General features: G+C 40.2%; 2 protein-coding genes across 3 annotated transcripts in view; one reads left to right on the forward strand and one right to left on the reverse strand.

The window, feature by feature from the left end:
* LOC126852532 (SET and MYND domain-containing protein 4) overlaps nt 1-20,984 on the reverse strand; it is a 139,264-nt gene that overhangs the window by 82,949 nt on the left and 35,331 nt on the right. Inside the window, exons 1-2 of one of the 2 annotated variants that reach the window (XM_050597427.1) lie at nt 3,848-4,160; nt 3,455-3,533 (exon numbers count right to left, since the gene is read on the reverse strand). The exons of the other annotated variant lie outside the window; for it this stretch is intronic. The gene's annotated coding sequence lies outside the window, so the exon portion shown is untranslated. Of the gene's footprint in view, nt 1-3,454; nt 3,534-3,847; nt 4,161-20,984 lie in introns of those variants that run through there. 2 annotated transcript variants of the gene reach the window in all.
* Nucleotides 1-20,984, forward strand: part of LOC126852534 (growth factor receptor-bound protein 14-like) — a 293,126-nt gene that overhangs the window by 17,452 nt on the left and 254,690 nt on the right. The window lies entirely within an intron of this gene.

A 20,984-nucleotide genomic window follows, 5' to 3' on the forward strand; every position in this document is an offset into this window, starting at 1 on the left:
TTTGTCAATGAATCAAAATCTAAGATCTATTCCAATATTAATGGAGACGATTCCGAGTTACCCGAGGATTATTCCGAAAAATCTCGAGATTGCTCTTTGGCTGTATTAATGATACATCATCGCGTCGGCAGCGTGTAATTATTATTACCGCCCGAACGAGAGCGCGACTCTCGAGGGCGAATTTATAATGCACCTGACTGGGGATGCATCCTTCGTACCGGTTGCTGAGGGAGAGCTGAATGCTTAAACCACGCTGCGCATTTGAATGCTTAACTGACACGTTCGAGAGGCGATGCGACGCGAAAAAGCGGACGGTGTCGTAAACGTCGCCCGGCACGACGGACTGGCATACCGGGTGCTCATTACGATTTTATCCCGGCGAGTGCAGACCGCGATTTCCGGCGTCCCTCTCTCACGTTCGTCCCATATCTCCGTATACTTATCCGCGGGAAGGCTGTTCAGGTATGTACCTCGCGCGTCACCGTCGACGAATAATTCAAGTCTCTTCCACGTCTCGTATCTATGGGTCTGGCTTTCTTTCCCTCCGTTTTATCGTTTTTTTCTTCTTTTCTTTTTTTTTTTCTTTCTTTCACACTTCGATCGCGAAGAATAATGTACAGCCGCAATTATTATTTATTTATACGTAGTCGCATTCTTTGTCAAAATAGGATTAAAGGATTTAATTTCTTATAATTTTCTTAATTTTAATAATTTCTACAGAGTATTGTGCGAGAGATTTTTAATTCCCGAACAATGTCTCAGGTTGACGAGAGACGTCGCAAAAGACGACTCGCTCGAGACGATGTCAAAAGAAACAGCTGTGATCTGTCAAAAAATTATGTATAGCTAAAATATGCAAGTAGCAAAGCGCAAAAGTATTGTACGTATTGCAAAATTTATGGTGGTTATTTTTTCTGCAAAATGATAATGTTTGATATGATAATATTGACGCAATTTTCTAGAAATATACGATTAAAAAATTATAAGAAATTAAATTTGCAAGAAATTTTTAAAATTATTAAAATTAAAATTATTAAAATTAGAATTATTAAAATTAAAATTATTAAAATTAATATTATTAAAATTAAAATTTATAAAATTATTTTTGCGATGTTTCTAGATTTCCCGAATTTCCTGTTTCTGTGATTTTCGCAACTGATAACTGCATAAAAAAATTATACAAAAATATTACTTTGTATACTACTTGTTACAATTTTATATTTTGCTTCTTTCTCTTTCCATTCTTATTTATCTAAGAAATAAACTCGAAAAACCTCGATCAATAATAATGTATTTTATTTTATTCCAAAAAAAAAATTACACAAATTATCAATACATCCTTTTATGTTCTCATTTCCTGAGAACATAACCCAACAAAACCTAACCTAACCTAACCTAACCTGAAATTTTTTTCAAGTGTACAAGACTGCTTGGGAAAAAAAGTTTAAAATACGATAATACTCTTATCATAGATTTACAGACAATTTCTCTTTCGTGAAAATCTCTATTATCATTGAAAAGAAGGTAACGATCATTGACTTTACGTTAACGACTCGACACCGAATTAAGTCGAAGGACCTCATTACGCGGAACATGGGCGCGAATTTCCGGAACACCGCGCGTATGTATTCGGTAAAGTTTTCAGTCAGGATAATCTCGCGGGATTTAATTCTCGATCGGAACCAGTACTTACGAAAATGTGCGACGAACAGATCGACTTCGCACATTAAATCGGGGCATAATTCCCCTCCGCACGAATGTGACTCCACCATATATATATATAGATATACATATATACCCGCATCCTGTATATTCCCTTTTTTCTCTTCCTCCCTTTTTTTTCCGGTGGAAACTAATCCTCATTGCGTATGCCGTTTCACCGATTCGACGCAATGGAAACCTCGCGGGCGTCACGCGATATTCCTCCATTGCGTGCGGAAAAACACGGCGAGCCACTTCCTTAACGACCTTTGAATACACCTTGCGCTCTTTCCGCTTCTCGGTATTTTCTCTCCGCGTCCCTCTTCTCCCTCTTCCCTTCCTCCTTCGCCCCACTCGCGGGAAAACTTTCGCCGGTCCCTATCTCGCTTCGGCGCGTAAAAACCTTTGAGATGTAGATCGAAGCTTAACCCGCTCGGAATGTAAAGTACACTCTCCGCCGTAAACGTGATTTTCGGTATCGCGAGACTGAAAATTCCGATATTGTCCGTCGCGAGAGAACTCGTGGGTCAATTGATAAGAATGATGGGGTCGCGCGCGTTTCGCTCTAATTAAAAATAACGGGTCCCTTTTCACGCGCGATTACGACGTCGGGTCCGTCTGACCAACGAGTTCGCGAAGTGCACTAGAATTGTAGAGTATTAAAGAGAGAGAGAGAGAATTTAGCAGACTGTCGACGACGATGTATCCGCCAAATCGGCTTAATTAGAACCTTATCCGAGCGCCGTGAGCTCAACGACTCCTTAATGCTCAACAATAATGCCAAATGGTATCCGAGTTTCCGGCGAGTCGTAAACGTTAGAGAGTACCTCGCGCCCTCTTTCGTAGAATTTACCAAGAGAGAACGTTGCCGAGAGCGTTTAATAATTAGAAATTTCGCGGGGTAGAGAATTGAATCTTAGGGGTAGCACAGGAGGGTCCAAAAAGAGAGAGTATTGGCACTTAAAAAAATATATTATATATCCTACGTAATTATTGATTGAGTCGAATTGATTATACGGTATACTTGTGTCAACATTTGATACAATAATTCTATTTTCTTTTTTTAATCTGCACTTAAAAAATAAATTTTGTGCTTTTTTCGATTTAAAATTTTTTTTTGCGAATTTTATAAAGCGCGAGATATGCATTAAAATATGCACTAGTTATTTCTATGTTAATTATTATCATAACAAGTAGAGAGAATTGAATCGTAAATATAGTTCAGTCAGTAGGATTTAAAAAATATGTTTATGGCGTTTAAAAAAATAATTTCATTATTAATTGTGTCGATTTGACTGTACTTGTATCAATGTTTGATACAATAATTTTATTTAAAAAATTTGCATTTAAAAAATAAATTTTGTGCTTTTTTTCACAATTCAAAACTTTTTTTTTTTTTTTTCACTATATAAAGTGCACGATATGCATAAAAATATGCACTAGTTATTTCTACGTTAATCATTATCATATAAATAACAAGCAAAGTAAAAATTGTGAAAAAATATGTATAAAAAAAATACATTTCATATTTGATGCATATTTTAATATATAACTTTTTTATACTACACTACTATCTCTAAAAATTTTTACCTGCATGTATATATCTCCTGATGCATTTCGTTTGACGTTATTTTCGCCTCGAAGCAATTTAACGAACCAGAATCTTGCGAAAAATCTTGCACTTCGAAGTGAAAATAGCGACGAGCGTTATCTTTATAGTATGCATATAAAAAATATAATTATATAGACTCACCGGTTATCTCGCTGTTTTCACCTTATCGTTCGATACACCCGGTTTTATTCGGGGCCTCGATTATCCATGATCCATCGCACTAAAAAAATAGATTCGCTATACTTTTGACATCCACTTTTTACGCTCCACGTAAATGTATTTTCGATCAATGTATTATTGATTACCGATATTATATATATATATATATATATATATATATATATATATATATATAGAGAGAGAGAGAGAGAACAGAATTTTGTTTTTTTTTCGTTTTCTTTGTTTTTTTGTTATTTTTCTTTTTTGTTTTCACACCATTTTTGTATTTACGCATTCTATAAATCCGAAAATCTTTTTGTCCCGCATGTAATATATAATAAATGATAAATAAATACATAAATTTGCAACACTTACACTTGCGTAGCCGCAGTAATAACCGCTCGATACTTCTATTCCCAGTAATCGCTCGTCGCACGTTCTCGCTATCATATTTAAATGCGTCATTAGGGCATATCGATAACACTCACGTAATCGCGCGCGACGATTGGATTGATATACGAGATGGATTCGCGCGCCAAGAAGGTCAAGATCACGATCGCCTATCGCAAGCTGACCGCATTCGCAACACCGATGGAATAATCGATCGCGATCGATTCGCGAGGAACTTCACCTCATAAGATCACCGCCGATCGCGCGATACTTCACACAACACGCCTGAAACTAGTCGCGATGTTCGCGACGGAGCGTCTCTTCTCCCCCCCCACCCTCCCCCACCCTCCTCGTCAGTAATTTCGGGAATCGTCGGGCAAAACCACGTGTTTTTGTTTTTTTTTCCCCAGTGAATGCTTCGCGTTTTATGTGTGCGCGTATATAAATATATACACATGTGTATGTTTTCCTTTGTTTGAAGGAAGGTACGAATATATATTAGAAGATATTTTAAAACTCACACAGACGAATCGGAATTGATGGAAGAAAAAAATGTGAGCTCGCACCGTGTGCGTGTGTATGTGTGTTTACATATCCTTACATCGCATCGAGTTAATTCCAGAAACAGATGTACGTTTAAACTGTCAAAATGTCTTGGCATTCGACGTTTCTTTCTTTCGTTAATATAATAGTAATTAATAATTATTTATCGATCGACAAAACACATAATAAATATATTAATATAATATATATTGTGACGATAAATATAAATTATATAAATATATTCATATAATATATATTGTGACAATAAATATAAATTATGTAAATAAAATGATATAATATATTGTAATAATAAATATATATGACTATGCCCACTGTGTACAAAAAATAAATGCCCTAAGGAAGTTAATATTACATAAATCATATAACTTTACGTTTTCGAAATAGCGAATCAAATAATCAATTAAAGCGGAAAGAAAGCGGAATCACTTAAAGCGTCCTTCTTCCGCGTCAAATATTCACTTTGCACACGTTATGGCGAAAGGGAGGCAAAAGAGAAGACGAAAACGTCCGGTTGAAAAATGACGAAGGATTGCAATCGCGCGGTCTCCGCTCCAGGAAATCTATCATTCCTCTGGGAACACACCAATGTAACTTACTTTAGTTTTTAATGGAACACGTGCTATACTATCCAGCCGCATGAATTATGCGAGTTCCTTGAACGTCGATGGAAGAAGTAAAGAACACGCTTTTCCGTAAAAACGATCGAGAAAGATGAAGAGAGAAAGAGAGAGAGAGAGAGAGAGAGAGAGAGAGAGAGAGATGCTGTGAGATTTAAAAATCGGGGCGATAGAAACGCGATTAGGATTGCACGAAATATCAAGACCTTGATATTGTCTTGTCTTAGAAAACTAAAATTCGAGACATGATCAAGACAAGATTTTTAATTATTATCAAGACTATTAATACTAAGACTAACATAAGATTGTCAAGATTACTGGTCTTGCCAACATTATTAATTTAGAAAAAAAAAAAAAAAAACTAAGATATGTATATGTGTGTGTAAATTAGATGAATAAAAATCGCTACATTATACAAACTTAAAAAATTTTGATTAATAAATAAAAATATTTATATTAAAAAATTTGAAAACAATCGATGCAATAAGCAAAATGAACAATGCAAAATTTTATACAATTATTTAGCAAAACTTTGCACGCGTGTGTGCTTTCGTAAATAAACAAATGACATAAATAATAATGATTATCTTAAATTATTATATATTTATTATATAATTAATATTATATTATATAATTAAATATTATATATTTGTTATATACTATTGTTAAATATTAATTTAAATTATTCAATATTAAATAAAAATTGTTAATAAAATCGGGACGAGACAATACAAAGACGAGATTTTCGCTATCAAGATTCCACTCAAGGCTCAGATTTAAGGTTCCGAAAATTTTCGGCACCAATACAATATATTTACAAATATCGTCTCGGATCTTGTGCAAGCCTAAATACGACGTAAGTGTTAAAGAGAAATATTATGAAAGAAGGGATCAGCAGATACGAGAGAATTAATCGAACTTGTTCCACCGTTTAGGACTATCGAGGGAATTGAATGGATCTCAAGGTGCGCTTGAGAATCGCATTTTTTATGCAGCCGTGTGTACTCGGATTGATCGAAAGAGAGAGAGAGAGAGAGAGAGAGAGAGAGAGAGAGAAAGAAAGAAAGAGAGAGAGAAAGAGAAACGAACAACAAGTTGCACTTGTATCTGATGCTATTGCACCCAAACATTCTCTTTCTCTCTCTCTCTCTCTGTCTCTCTCTCTCTCTCTTTGCCTTTCCTAATGTTATTTTCTAATAACATTTAGTCATGATAACGGACGATCGCGATTATGTCAATTATCGCGCGGACACGCAATATATTTTAGGCGCCGAAATTTCGTCGTCGCGACGAGGCGACCGACAAATATTTGAGAGGGCGACTGGCAATTATGTGGAAAGGTATTGTAGCGCGTTAACAAGCGTCTCGCGGAGCTTCGAAGATTTAAGATATGTACCTTTCCCGGTACCTTCGTTTCCCCGGCAGACGTTTCCCGCGCGAGTCGATGGAGCGAGCGGGCGCTATATAACCCTCAGCGGTTCTCAAAATTCCTCGTCAGCTGATCGTACCTGTCACATCGAATTTTTACATTAATTGCAAATTGATATGCTAAATTTTTTTTTTTTTCGCGTATATATTTGTCAATAAACTATACGATTTCTTTAATTTCTTTTCTCTCTCTCTCTCTCTCTCTCTTTTGTTCTAGATTTTATTCTTTATCAAGGAAAGATTTAATTTTTTGCCGCGTAAATTCTTTTCAGAGTTCTCTCTTTAAATGTGTATTAAATAAATGCAAAGTATGTAAATTTCGGTAAATGGAATATTTCTCGCGAAGAACAGATAAGCTCGAAGGCCGCGCCGCTGCGTTCAGCACCGCTGCTACGAAAGTTTTGCATCGTTCCCGTAATCCGCGAACATAAGTACATACGTGCATACGAGCGAGCGAAAGATAAGAAATTCAATGTAAATAACGCGCGCAGAGAGCGGCGAGGATGACTTGGGGAAGGGGAGGATGCGCGAGCGCGTGACGTGAGCGAAAATTCTTCTCTCAAGTCGAGTTACGTAACACGCGCAGCTGCGTGGAAATAGCTCAGAAGTAAAGAAAAGAGTGGAACGCGCGAGGCAGCGGGATAGAACGGGGGGCGGGGGGGAGGAGGGGTAGGAGGGGGGAGGGTTAGGGAGGAGCACGATGCCATGGATAAAACCCCCTTCGAGTCTCTGGTTTTTCCGCACTTTTTCCCCCGCTGACGCCCTATTTCACGCTGGTCGATATTAATTCGCGGACGCGAAACGAAGAGAGAGAGAGAGAGAGAGAGAGAGAGAGAGAGAACCAGTCCACGTCTCTCGTCCGTCCTTCGTTCAAATGTCATTAGAAACGTCGATGCATTTCCCGTCACGTTCACTCCTTTCGCGCGCCCCGCTTCAATTTTTTTATTCGATACCTTTCAATAGAAATACGTAGCAGGGCATCCGCCGAGCTGGATGAATTACGTTTACGTATGTACGTGATGCGTTTTAAATGAAACGCGGCTCGCGCAGCACGTTTCGCGGATTGAGATTGAGAATCCTCGCGACGTCGACGGCACGTTCCCGCGCAAAGGCCCCTCTAATTCTATCGTTCGAAACCTAAACGTGCGTAAATAAATCTATCGATGCGTGCTCCCACCACGGCCACCCCCTCCCTCACCCCCACCCTCCCTCAGCAGATTTATCTGCATCGGTTCTCGCGACCGCAACACGCAGCGTAAACAAGATCGATTGAGCGTAGTCTGTAAAGTTTTCCGGATGATTTAATATCCCCCTGGTTAGCGCGCATCGGGGAAGTAATTTCAGCGGCCAGTGACATTAAACAAACGGAGAGCGGTGATGAACGGGGTAGGGGAGGGAGGGGCGGGAGGGAGGGAGGAGGGAGGGAGGGAGGGAGCAGCGCGAGGATGGTAATTAAACACGAGTTGCGCGAAATTTTTGGAGAAATTACTGTCGCAGATCAACATCAATCTTCCCTCCCCCCCCCTCCCGTCCTCGTTAACCCAGTCGCGAGAAATTCGAAGGGCGACAATTATTAGACAGCTGTCACATCTCTCTCTCTCTCTCTCTCTGTGAGAATGTCTCTGCGCGATAGCGGGATTTACGCACACGCGCCATCGGGAAAGATGGAATTAAAACGAGGCTTGATCGGGCGATGCTTCCTCGAACGACTGATTTAATGCAGTTTCCCAGTTTCCTTTGCTCCTCGCGTAACCGTTTCGAAACTAGAATCTCTCTCTTTTTCTCTGTCTTTCTCTGTCTGTCTGTCTGTCTCTCTCTCTCTCTCTCTGCCGTTAAAACAATTACCATGGATTTCCACGCTATTTGTTTCTACGACTGGAGTGACTGCTCTCGCAACATTGCGCTTGTATTTTCCCGCGTAATTTTTGATATTTCCCGACGCTTCGAAACACGCGACGGAGCCGTCGTTGCCATCCACGCCGTAGAGTGAATTCGATCAATAATTATACGGATGACTTTGACGCGAAAGGGAACTAAGACTGCACTCATCATTTCGTGCTGAATTTATCGCGAAGACATTTGCATGTCTCGCAAATATTCCTGTTGTTAGAAAAAGAGAAAAACAGAGTGTCAAATTTTTCCCTTCAGCCTTTGACAATTTAGAGACTACAAAAAATCCAACAAGTTTATATTACGCTTTAATTCTTTTCTATCTCGGAATTATGTTATCCGCGGATGCATGGATGAGAGGGAAGGGGGAAGGGGAGTCAATCCGTACGTTTCCGCTTTTTCGATGTCGCTCGGGATCGGGTCAACCCGAACGCGCAGTATCATCGACGTGTTTACGCGTTGCTTGTTACATCCCGGGTGGGGGAGGGGGGGGCGGGCAATTTTTCAAAGAATCGAGAACGTTTTCGAAACAAACGACCTGGTGCGGTGCCAAGAGGAAGTCAAAACTTTACACACCTCTCCTCCGCCTCGCCCTCCCCCCCCCCTCGCCCCCACCCCTCCTTCCGTCCCCGTCACCGCGCGGGTTTCGGCGGGTTCTCATCACTTCGTTCACTTCGCGCTCGTCTCATCGTGCTGGTACATCGAATTGACGAGCTGAGGAATTAATTGATGCCGACAGATCGCCCCGTCGGATCCTGAGGCCCCCCTCCGATTAAATATCCCCGACGTGTACGTGTACGCCGCGCGTACTCTCTCTCGCTCGCGTCGCGTGTGTGACGTAACGCCGTCGTCGTCGTCGTCGTCGTCGTCGTCCGACGTTCGATTGTGAATCACACGCGTGTCGGAATGCCGCCGTTCATTCTCGTACGCGGATTCTCCGCGGTATATACATTACGCGACGCGCCACCGTGTTGATAACGCGCGAGAAATCACGCTCGCCCGAGCTGTCAAGCGTTCCAGCTGATTTCGATGAAATATGAGATGACGAAGAGACCTTCACTCACCGCGCTGTTCGGCTGCGATCGGCGAGTGAGAGAAAAGAACTTCCCTTTGCCAAGAAGACTCGCCGTCGATTCGACAATTGGATGTTCGAACAAGGAAGACGTGTTCAATAATTTAGTTTCTTTTCTCTCTCCGTCGTATTTTCGATTATTATGCAAGAATTTTGTGCAAGAATTAAATATAATCGCGTCGAACATTTCGATTCTTTAATAATTGAATAAATTTCTTTTATACACACGCTATTTATTCCTTATTTATTTATTATTTATTTATTAAGTTATTTGTTTATTATTTATTTATATTTATTTATTTATATTATTTATATTTATTTATTTATTTATATTTACTTATCATTTATATTTATTTTTACTTATCATTTTATATTTATTTATTATTGATTTATTATTTATTATTATTTATTTATTAAATTATTTATTTATTATTTATTTAATATTTATTTATTATTTATTTATCAAGCTATTTATATCCATTATTTATTTATTAATTATATTTATTGTTTCCCGTCCAATTACATATCTTTTATAAATGATCATTTTTGCGCGGATTAAATCAATTTTTGTCCTTTAATCAAAATCGAAGCGCCGGTGAACACTTTATCAGAGTCCTCTATCACACTATATACTTTTGTTCTCGTGAGGATTCTTTCGGCCATGATTGCTCGGTGTCCCTGGCGCATTAATTGATCCCACCTTGCGCTCGCAATTAATTTGGCTCGTGTCAGGCGGGCGAGCGGACGATGTCCACACGCGCGTGCGCCACAGCGTGGTGCAACGTTGTTGTCGCCCTTCTTGTTGATTACAGGCTGTCGTCGGCGATATCCGCCCCCGAGGTTTTGGCGCGGCCGCACCATCGAAATGACGGTCGTTGACCGAATGGGAGCTTACAGGTTTTCTATACATCGGGACGGTCACGCGCGAATATTTCGTCTGGGCGCTCGATTGGGGGGACGACTCCCCTTGTCGTCGTTAGGGATGCGGATCGGGTTGATACATATATTCGCGCTTCTCTCTCAATCCAGTTCCGTGCTGACCAGCTTGATCTCATTTAAATCAATATTTCGTCACCTTCTATTTTTATAAAACAATATAAAATTCGATGTCCAGAAAAAAAGAAAAAAAAAAAAATTAACTTAGATTGGCGTAATTAAAATTGGTGGAATAATAATTATTAAAATAAAAGCTAAACTAAAGAAATAAAAAAGATTTGATTCGCCGTTTTTTTTTTCCAAGACTCAATTAATCTAGGAAAACACGAGACTTCCTTCCCTACATGAATTTCACGTTAAAAATGGCAGGGTGATCAAAGGAATCCCTTATCTAAGGTGTAACAGGCGTGCACATGTAGTGTACAAATAAATGTCAACGATCAAGCGCCATCCCCTTCGCTTTCCGATCGCGCACAAAGAGATCTCCGATGAGGAGATAACGCCTTTCGACGAGCATTACGGATTATTTCGGTCGCGGTGCAACTTTTTCGCGCGACGCCGCGATGAATCCCGGGTAAAGCAGCCCCCCGCCCCTCCCCCCCCCCATCGTTGAAACACAATGAGCTTTGAAAGCGATCGCGGTAAAACGCGAGACGAGTTTCTACGGAGACGTGCCATTAGCGGTCAGAAGCGGACGAGTCCTTCCCTCCTAAAAAAAAAAAAGACTTTATTATATATATGGTGTACATGTGTGTATGTATGCGAGCGAGCAAAGGGGAAAAGCTGAGGAAAGAGGATATTATTAAATATACGTACGCGTAATGGAGGTTCGCGCTTATCACGGGCTGAGAAGCTCTTTGAAGGCTTTTTGCCGGACTTGCTCGGGATTCTCGTACGGCACGACCTCTCCCCTCGCGCTTCCCCCCGCCGACCCACCATCCTTCTTCTTTCTCTTGTACACCGCGTGTCGAACCACTACGTGGGGCCAAAACAGTGAGAATTAAAAGGACAAGAAGTTAATCTCGCGAATCCCGTATGTGCTCTCTCGAATTAATTTCAGCGCGCGCGCGCGCATCTTATTCTGTAAAAACGGATCCTGAAGAAAATCCCCTGGAAGCGAAAGCTGTCGACGACGATTTTGCGCGCGCGTTCGCTGCGAACTCTCCGAGGCACGATAAGAATCTCGCGTGTGTATCTGCGGGATTGGACAGACAGTAAATCCAAAGAGCCCGTTTTTCACACAGTCTCTCCTGCTTCCCGGTTAAGCCTGCACTCTCCGCCAATCGCATATTCGACTCGGTGCTTTATCCGGCTCGCGTCGACAGCCTCCGACGGAATCGAAAACGACGACGAGACGGGGCTTCGTAAGACGCCGCGCGAATTAACGAACAGACGTCTAATCGATTACTCGACCAACCGAGTACAGGTGGATTTATGTTCGCCCCGCGGGTACGAGTTTCGCCACCGCAACCAGCCATTTTGTAAAGTGCCTTGATAGAATTCGACGTTTCGTGTGATATATGTTACCCCCGCTACGCTATCTCGCGAATTTTTTACGTACGTTTTAATATAGAATATATTATAATATATTATAATTTAATTATTTAATATATTATTTATATTATATTATAATATTATATAATATATAATAATAATGTATAATATATAATATATTATATATTAGAATATATTATATTATAAATATATTAAAATATATATTAAAAATATATTAAATATATATTAAAAAAATATAAATAAAAATTGCAATTTCTTGCGGTGACATTAAGTGATGAATAAAAAATTCACTTATTACTCGAATAATGGACAAAGACGCGTGTGTGAAGAATGTAAAACACTGGGGCGAGTGTCTCTCTTATTCGAAGGGAGATCGCTCTCGAGATTGCCGGCTTATTTTTTAAGCGCGCATATGTTATGTTCCTTAGATGCGCCCCGACCATTTATTTACACGTCCATTTTTCAATCTCGCACAGTCCGGCGCATATTACTTTCGCGGAGAAAAGGAGACGACGGAACTACGATGCGCAATTAAAATCGTCGTCCCTCTTCTCTTTCCCCTCCCTCCCTCACCCCTCCCCTCCCCTCCCGCCGACGCCACCTGCCTCGCCGCGCTCTCCCTTCTTCCATCGCTGGTTTCCGTTGTCGTCCTTGTGGCTCGGGCAAAGCAATTTACATGAGTAAACAGATGGTCGCAATTATGCTTCTCTCCTGTCCCAACCACGACCGTCTTTCCTTATCAACCCGATCAACTGACACCGGGTAGAATTTCGATAAATCAAAGTTACACGAATGGATATCGTCAGATGAAACTAATTAAGCTGAAAGATTTAGGTAGAGAAAGGAGAGGAAAGGGAGAGTAAATTACGGATCATCTTGACCGATACGATTTTGGGCGGTTGAGAAGAATCCTCGATCCTTTAAGGGACAATTAAAAATCGCTAATTCTGAGATGAATCATGATACCGTCTCATCAATCACCATTCGCGATCGGCCCGTATTTTTCTTCCACGAGACCTCGATTCGCGATGAATTAAAAGGACGACGTCCTCGTATGTCGTACGCCGCGGCGCTCAGTTATTACCCGCGCGAGAGATTGGAAGAAAACGTTTCCCAAATAGCGGTTGATTTGCGCACAATGGAAGGGAGTCGGACCTCAGTCGCGACACGCAGGGGCTAGAAAGAGCCATTCTCGGATTCTATCGGGAGTAAATTAAACGTTCCCCCTTATCGCGCGCCTATTTATCCGATATCGCAGACGCGCCCCTCCCCCTCCCCCTCCCCCCCCATAAATATATTTGGCGGCGCGCTCATTGACCGGTGGTGAATGCGCCATCATTTATTTATTGCTACGTCGAGCCATTATTTCCCGCTTTTTCCCGGAATGGCGTAATATTTTACCACAGATTAATCCGCGCGCGCGTCCCGACCCGTGGTCGATATGCAACGAATAAAAATCCACTTCAATCTATCCCCCTTTCTTCTTTCCCGTTTCCCGGCCAAGCCTGATTCCCGGATAAGAAATCGCGGAAGAAATCCGGATACGGAGTCTTTGAAAGCGGCGTAGGCGAAACGAGCGTGTCTGTATTCGGGAGAGCCAGCCACCCCTCCCCCACTCCCCCAGTCGCCGCGAATACGACGCCGATTTAATTGACAGGGCCTGCCGGCGAGTCGGAATTTTTCCCCGAGGAACTTCGCCCGCGATATCAGCGGCCTTATCAGCGTTTTTCGCGACACCGGCCGTGGCAGGTAATCGTAATAAAAGTCATATCTTGCGCTGCCTTTTTCCGCATTACGGATGCGCCGCGAGTCCGGATTTATTTCTATGCGCGAAGAGAAAGAGGGAAGAGAGAAAGAGAGTGAGTGAGAGAGAGAGAGAGAGAATCTCTATATTCCTCCTCCTCCGCCTTTCGTTTCGCTCGACGTTATTACGAAAATTTCAAACAAATCACGTAGCTCGGCATACCCGTGTCGATACAAATCCCTCTTTCGCCAACTTTATCGCCGTCGCACTCCGGCCGGGCGAAATTTATTCCACGTCTGGTAAAATCATATTGCCGCGACAACGAAATTAAAGTCTTCCGGACGAATGCCTCGCGAGGCGTGGACGCTGCCGTTCAGGCAAATCATTTAGATCTTTCTCGAAGGAGATATATAGAGTGTTGTATTTTCTACAACGATGGAATCGCTGCTTGTCGAGATTTATAGACCGTAGAGAGACGGATGGCCCTATCTCCGTCCACCAGTAACACGACTCCCCTTCTGGAAGATTAGACGAAGTTCACAGTTCAATTCTTGAAAGATAATTTGAAAATTTATATATCCTTCTACCAGTGGGATTTACTTTTTATTCTTCTGCTAAATAGCAAATGATATCATTGCGTAATATTTAATCAGAGGTGTCAATGTTAATTCTTGGATCGTAAAATGCACAGTTGACAAATTTATTTATTTTTTTTTTCTTCAAAAATATGCCGGTTACAATTCTTATATTTAATATCCATTTTCTTAAATATTTCATATTCATTTTTTTCATGTGTTAACTTATAATGTATTGCTGGTTGTGTCAAATGTTAAATTATCAAATAACACAGCTAAAAAAATATATAAAAATAACACAATGCACACATATTTTTAATTTTAGTTTTAACAGATAAATTCCGTATAATTAGATTAGGATTCATTTGTTAAAATTCACGGAAAAGGATGTCGATTTGATTCTACAAGACCGTCAATGGCAATTTTCCAAATTAAATTTATCATTAAAAAGATATCGATTTCACACAAAGTTTCTTTCAAATTACTTTAAAGCTTGCATTCATTTTGTGTTAAAATATTATTAGTGTCATCATTAAATTCATATTAGATAACAATTTGTGTGGATCGTCTAGACATGCAATATATGTTAAACTTGAGTCAAACTTTCCAACTGTATGATTATAAAAAAAAAATAAAAAATAAAAAAATTAAATCGCTGTGCGTTAAGACTCAAGAATAAATCATCACGTGGAATATTCTCTCCCTTCGCGGAAAATCCTCTAATTATCGTTCTTGATCCCGCGAGGACCGCACACCGACCAATAACTCGAGAGAGAGAGAGAGAGAGAGAGAGCGAGAGAGAGAGAGGGAACAAGATAATGGCCTTTAATTAATTCCATAATATCTCCCGATTATTCTCGCGCGATTCGATTATCGACGATTGCGCGTTGGACCCCTAGTAGCCTAGCTGCTTTGAGGGTGGAATTGTAATACACAACGCCATCATGGTTGGGTGGGGGGGGGGAGGGGGGTATATCGCGATTCTGATCCAACCGGTCACTCCTCCGGAGTGATGGCGGCTATAGTTTCGGCGTACGAAATACTTTCAATGTCGAGCTCGTTTCGAACGTCGGAGTCGCCGGCGCGAGATGAATGGGAGGGGGAGGGGGGGGAGGGGGCTGCAATATCGAGAATGCGTTCGACAATCAAATTCGCATTACGCGAAGCGTGACAGGTGGAGTGGCGAGATGGGGATGAGACGGGCAGGGGGAGGAGAAGCGTGCGCAGGGCGGGAGGGGCGGGTTGGAGAGAGGGAGGGGGGAGGGAGGGTGTCGTGCCGTTAATAAAGAACCTTTCACGGTGGGGGATCTCGTGAATTATAACTCGGCCGTCACAGTTTAACCGACGTGTAAGTGACGCGAAACCACAATCGGGCATCTGTTGCGGCTTGCTGCCGCTATTGAGTATAACACACACACACACACACACACACACACACACACACACACACACACACACACGCACGCACGCACGCACGCACGCACGCACGCACGCACGCACGCACGCACGCACGCACGCACGCACGCACGCACGCACACACTATACCGGCGAGCGACGATTGATACGGAATATCGGGAATATCGTCGGCGGCCGGCGAATTGATTTCGGTATTGTTCCGCCTGTTATCGACGTGGAGATATTTCCCCGAGCACTCGCGCGTGACGCGCGGGTGACGACGGCGAGATCGATCCCTTCCTTTTAATTTAACAGCTTGATTTTGAAAGGTAAACCAAATTTTTTTTCGATTGTTTTTTTTCCCCATCCGCTTTCCCTCCCCTTCCTCCCCTCCCCTCCCCCGCCGCTCCCCCTAAAACCCCCCCTCGAATGCTTTCCGCTTTTCCGAAATTCGAGAAACGAGAAGGAGAATTCCGAATTCTTCGATTTGTAAGGCGAGAATTTTCGGCCGAGGCAAGTTTTGACAGATCGCCACACATCGATCATCGTCGAACAGTCAACTTGGTTCCCTGTCGCGAAATTAGCTCGCTTCCGGTACTGACCATCCATCTAATATACATACACGTATCGCATGTAATAGTCGTAGTGTTGGATAAGTTAATTTTTAAAGTTAATGACTGAAAAATTAACTAAGTTACGTTAAAAGTTACTTGAACAAAAATAAAAACTGAGTTAAAGGTAGGTTAAAAAGTTATTAACTTATTAAAAAATGAAAAGTTAATTATGCAAAACTAAATATATATTCTTCTACATAATGAATCTTTTAATTGTAAACATTTAAATTGAATTTTTTAAATTTAAGTAATATAATAAAAAGATAATCTTTCCTGAGAAAGACAATATACTTTTCCTCATATAATAATTAATAATTAAACATTATTTAAATATATTATAGCTGCGTTTTAGCTTTATCTTTAATTGTTAGATACTCCTCAACATAATAAATAAAAATAATTTAAAAACATTTATTGAATTTTAATAAAAATCTCGTCTTAAAATTATGACCCGTCATTTTTTCGACTTAAAGTCATCACATACTAAACTACTCTACGTAAGCCGAGGACATCGTTGTGTTGTATTTGATGAACGCATATTTTAATAGCTGCGAATATTAATCTTATGTTATTATAATTATTAGTAAACACATAATTTTCGATCATCAAAGACATAAAATTTCAACTCGCCTAAAAAGAATTAAAAAAAAAAAAAAGAGAGATTAACGTTAATGCAAGGTTAAAAGTTTAAAATCAACTAACAATACGTTAAGTTAAAAGCCATTAACTTTTCAACTTTTTAAATTAACTTTCAACTCGCTAATTAGCTCCAACCCCGCACATAACGCACACATTTTCGAAATAATACTGTTAGCGTGGTCATTTAACGGGGTCTGCAAATGTTGCGCTACGCACTCTAGACGACACGACGACACACGGAGAAGCAAAGACACTTGTAACGCCCGCCCGTTCATTCTCGATTCCATTTTCAAGCGTGGCCGCACAATGGCCGGGATGACGATGAACGAGAAGCCGAGTGTGTTTACCGGAGATGCAACCACGCCCGGCCGTAATACTTTTCACTACTGTGTTTCCAAAGATGGAAAAGCGCCGGAGAACCATTATCGCCGGTCAGAACTTCACGAAACAGAGAAAGAGAGAGAGAGAGAAGGAGCGCAGAAACATTGCCGATAAAAGAAAGAACGGAGTACACGAAGCACTCTCGAACGGTCTCTCCAACGATTCGACGTGAAAATATGAAAATACCTTGGAAAACTATTTGTACGTGTACCGTGGCAAACTTACGACTCGCTAATATATGGGCTTGGAAGAGTGGCGAGGGGTAAAAGAGATAGGGGTTGGTAGACTGAAGGATGGTCTCGGGCAGAGGAATCTGCGCGAGTAAATGTAATAATGATGTTTAAAGAGAAGTTTCGACGTTTAGCTCGATACAACAATACGTCCCATTGTTGCTCTCGGCTACGTAACAACCGTCGAAAACTACATCGATGCCGGGAGTAAGGAACTTTCCACGATTCCACAAGCGAATAGAATCCCAGCAATTTGTGTGCCCGTATATATGTGCTTTACTATACATATATATATATATTGGGCTGACAGGTGTGCCGGGGGCGCTCTTTAACTAAAACCGAAAGCGCCAAAACAAATCTCGCGCGCGAAACCCTTGGCATTAATCCGTTAAAGTACGAGCCATTAGCTTCAAAAGGGGCTTTAGAATTTTTGTCGCAGGTATACAGTCTCGTTCTCGACAGTATTTCACCGCACGGTCGGCCGTATATTTTTCTTGTTATTGCTGCTCTTGAATTCTATCTCGTATGAGTACGTTTTCTCTCTCTCTCTCTCTCTCTCGTTTGAAAGTATATTCATATGCATTGTTTTCTTTCTATTCTTCTATACATTTATTGCGCGTTTAATATGACTCTGATTAAAAGATCAAATTTTTCATGGCTCATTAAAGTTAATTTTAATTTAATAATTAATTTTTAGTTAATTTTAGTTAATTTTAATTTTAGTTTTATTAGTTGATTTTTTTGATGCATGTGTCTTCTAAAGAATTTTTACTCAAAAAAAAAACTCGCCGAGCATTCTTTGAATTATTTATTTTAGATTCGATATTTTAAATGTGTTTTTTTAAATGTTAATTATTGAAAATTCAGAATTCGGATTTGTTGAAATGAAGCGACAGGAAGTAACAAACAATTAAACTCCACACAGTTGCAATTTAATTATAAAGAGCAAATTTTTTTAAGAAAATGCGAATGAAATTCTGAAAGAGACTATATCTATTTCGCGAAATTTTGAACGATGAATAAATTTCTGTGCAAAAATAATTTTGCTTACACACAATCTTACAATCTGTCACAATTCTTCGTGCCATGCAAAAACGATTGGTCTTTATCGGACAACAAAACTTTCCATGCTTGATCAATGCCTTGTGGGCAAAAACTTCTCACTTTTTCGACTTTTGCTAATGATATCTCTTATACAAGGTGTACAAATAGTGTCAAACACCCCTTAACATCTCTAAAAATACGCATTTTCGAAAGTATTAAGGGGCTTCGAGACTTTTTGTACACCCTGTATAATTCGCACTGTAAAAAAATTTTCTAAAAATTCAGAAACATTTTTGTCTGAATTTTCAGATCTGAGTGTCTGAAAAACAAATTTCATACAATTGGCCTTAATCATCAGAGTCGCTTTTCTAAAAATTCAGAAAAGTTTGTCTGAAAATTCGGACAGTGTGTCTGCAAAATGGCTGCAGACACTTTGTCTAAAGTTTCAGTCAATTTTTTTTTTTTTTACAGTACGATTAATATTAGGCGAGTATGCGTCGTGAAATGAGAAATTCAAAAAATTGCCGTCGAATTTGCCCTTTCCTTGCTTACATATTTTAACGACGTCTCTCGCCTTTTAACGTGTAAATGTGAAAGCAGTAAAAAAAGAGAGAGAAAGCGAACAAATTCAGTGAGTCCCGCTATCTTTCTTCCCGAGAGAAATGGAAACGTCGATGCCGGAGCTGGCTTGCTCCGACGCCTTTCAGACGACAATCGATTCACTGAACCGATAAAAATTTTATATTCACACTTAAACAGCGCACTTCAATCTTGGACTGTATCTGCATATAATGTAGCGCGTTTATTCTGCTCGAGCTTCCTTTTGCTCGTCGCGCCGAGTGAAGTCGCGCGGAGAGACAAAAGTTATCTGGCTTGAAGACTTTTCCCCGAGATAGGTTGGATTCGCGTTCCTAAATAAGGATACTGCTAAATAGAGGATTTTCGATGGCACGCGGAGGCAGAACAATGGCGCATGAAAACTGACTAGCAGCCATTCCGAAAGGCGACAAGCATCTCGGGAACGCGAGAAGCGAACTCACTGTGTTATATATATATATATATATATATATATATATATATATATATATATACATATATATATATATATATATATTGTTATGAATAAATTTCGTATAGAGGAATAATTGCCGACAGTCGTGCGACATGGATCGAGAATGGAGATTGTCTTTGAATTCGCCATTTGTGAAAAATGGCACATTACGTCAAGTTTTTGAGAAAACTTCGGTCAAAGTTGCTAAGAGAGATGTTTTTGATACTTTTGCGTGAGTTACATCTTTCGGAATCTGCTTTAGAAATCAACTTAAAGTAAAGTTCAAGCCTTATACGTTGTGATAAAAGTGTCAGAAGTCTCCGGCAGAAAAGATTCTTTTGAAAAAAAAAAGTGGTCGAAACATAAGAAGTTTCTATCGCAGAATCAAACGTCAATTGTCCGTTATTAAAATTTTTTTTAGTAACAAAAATAACGAGAAAATACTTTAATTTTATTCTTAAGTGACAGTGACCACAAAAATCTGCGCATATCATCCACTTTTATGATTTGAATAATTTTTCAAAAATTTCATTCGCCATTTTGGATCCTCCATTTTTAATTTTGAAATTTCAACACGTGATGATTGGTGATGAGTGACCAGGCAAATGTATACAACCGACTGTCAGGATTAGAATTTTTTAAAAAATTTTTTAAAAAATTCTGGCAGACACTGCGATAGAGAAGTTTCTTATGTTTCAATAATTTTTTTTTTTTCAGGAAAATCTTTCTGCATGGAACTTTTGGCATTGTTTTTTTTTATCATACAGTATAAATTTTGGGTTTCATTTTAAACTGTTATTGCTTTCTGGAGCATAACCCCATCGAAAGATATAATCATGCAAGCAAAAATATCAAGGACGCCTCTTTTAACAACTTTTATTGAGATTTTTTCAAAAACTTGACGTGATACGCCATTTTTAGCCAGATTCGGCGCTGAAAAAAACCTAGCAGAAATATCTCGATAGAACTTAAGGCAAATTGAAACAGTGTCATCAGCAAGACACAAAATGTTAAACTCCTTATTTGCTCTAGGAAATCCTTAGAAAGGAATCCTTGAAAATTCGATTGCGTCGAATGTAAAGCTAGTAACTTCTCTCTCTCTCTCTCTTTTGTTGCTCGGAATCTCTGAATCATCATTCAACTTCTTCTTTATCAATTATTTATTATTTAATCACTGGTTGTCCCCCTCACGTACAGTGGCGGAAAAATTCTTTCGCGCCAAGTCGCAGACTCGTCGCCGTGCGACGAGGTGAGATAACCGGGACGCGCGCAAGCCGCCGCGTAATGAATTTCAATTACGCTGCCGCGCGCAATAATTCACTTATACTTCGCGAAGCACCGTAATTTCGTCTATGCGCGAGACTTTGGAGAAGTCTCGCGACATTTGTACGCCGTTGCGCCGTTTGTTCTACGTGACTCCGCGCTTA

Source organism: Cataglyphis hispanica, chromosome 10 (genome assembly GCF_021464435.1).
Source record: "Cataglyphis hispanica isolate Lineage 1 chromosome 10, ULB_Chis1_1.0, whole genome shotgun sequence".
Lineage (NCBI taxonomy): Eukaryota > Metazoa > Arthropoda > Insecta > Hymenoptera > Formicidae > Cataglyphis > Cataglyphis hispanica.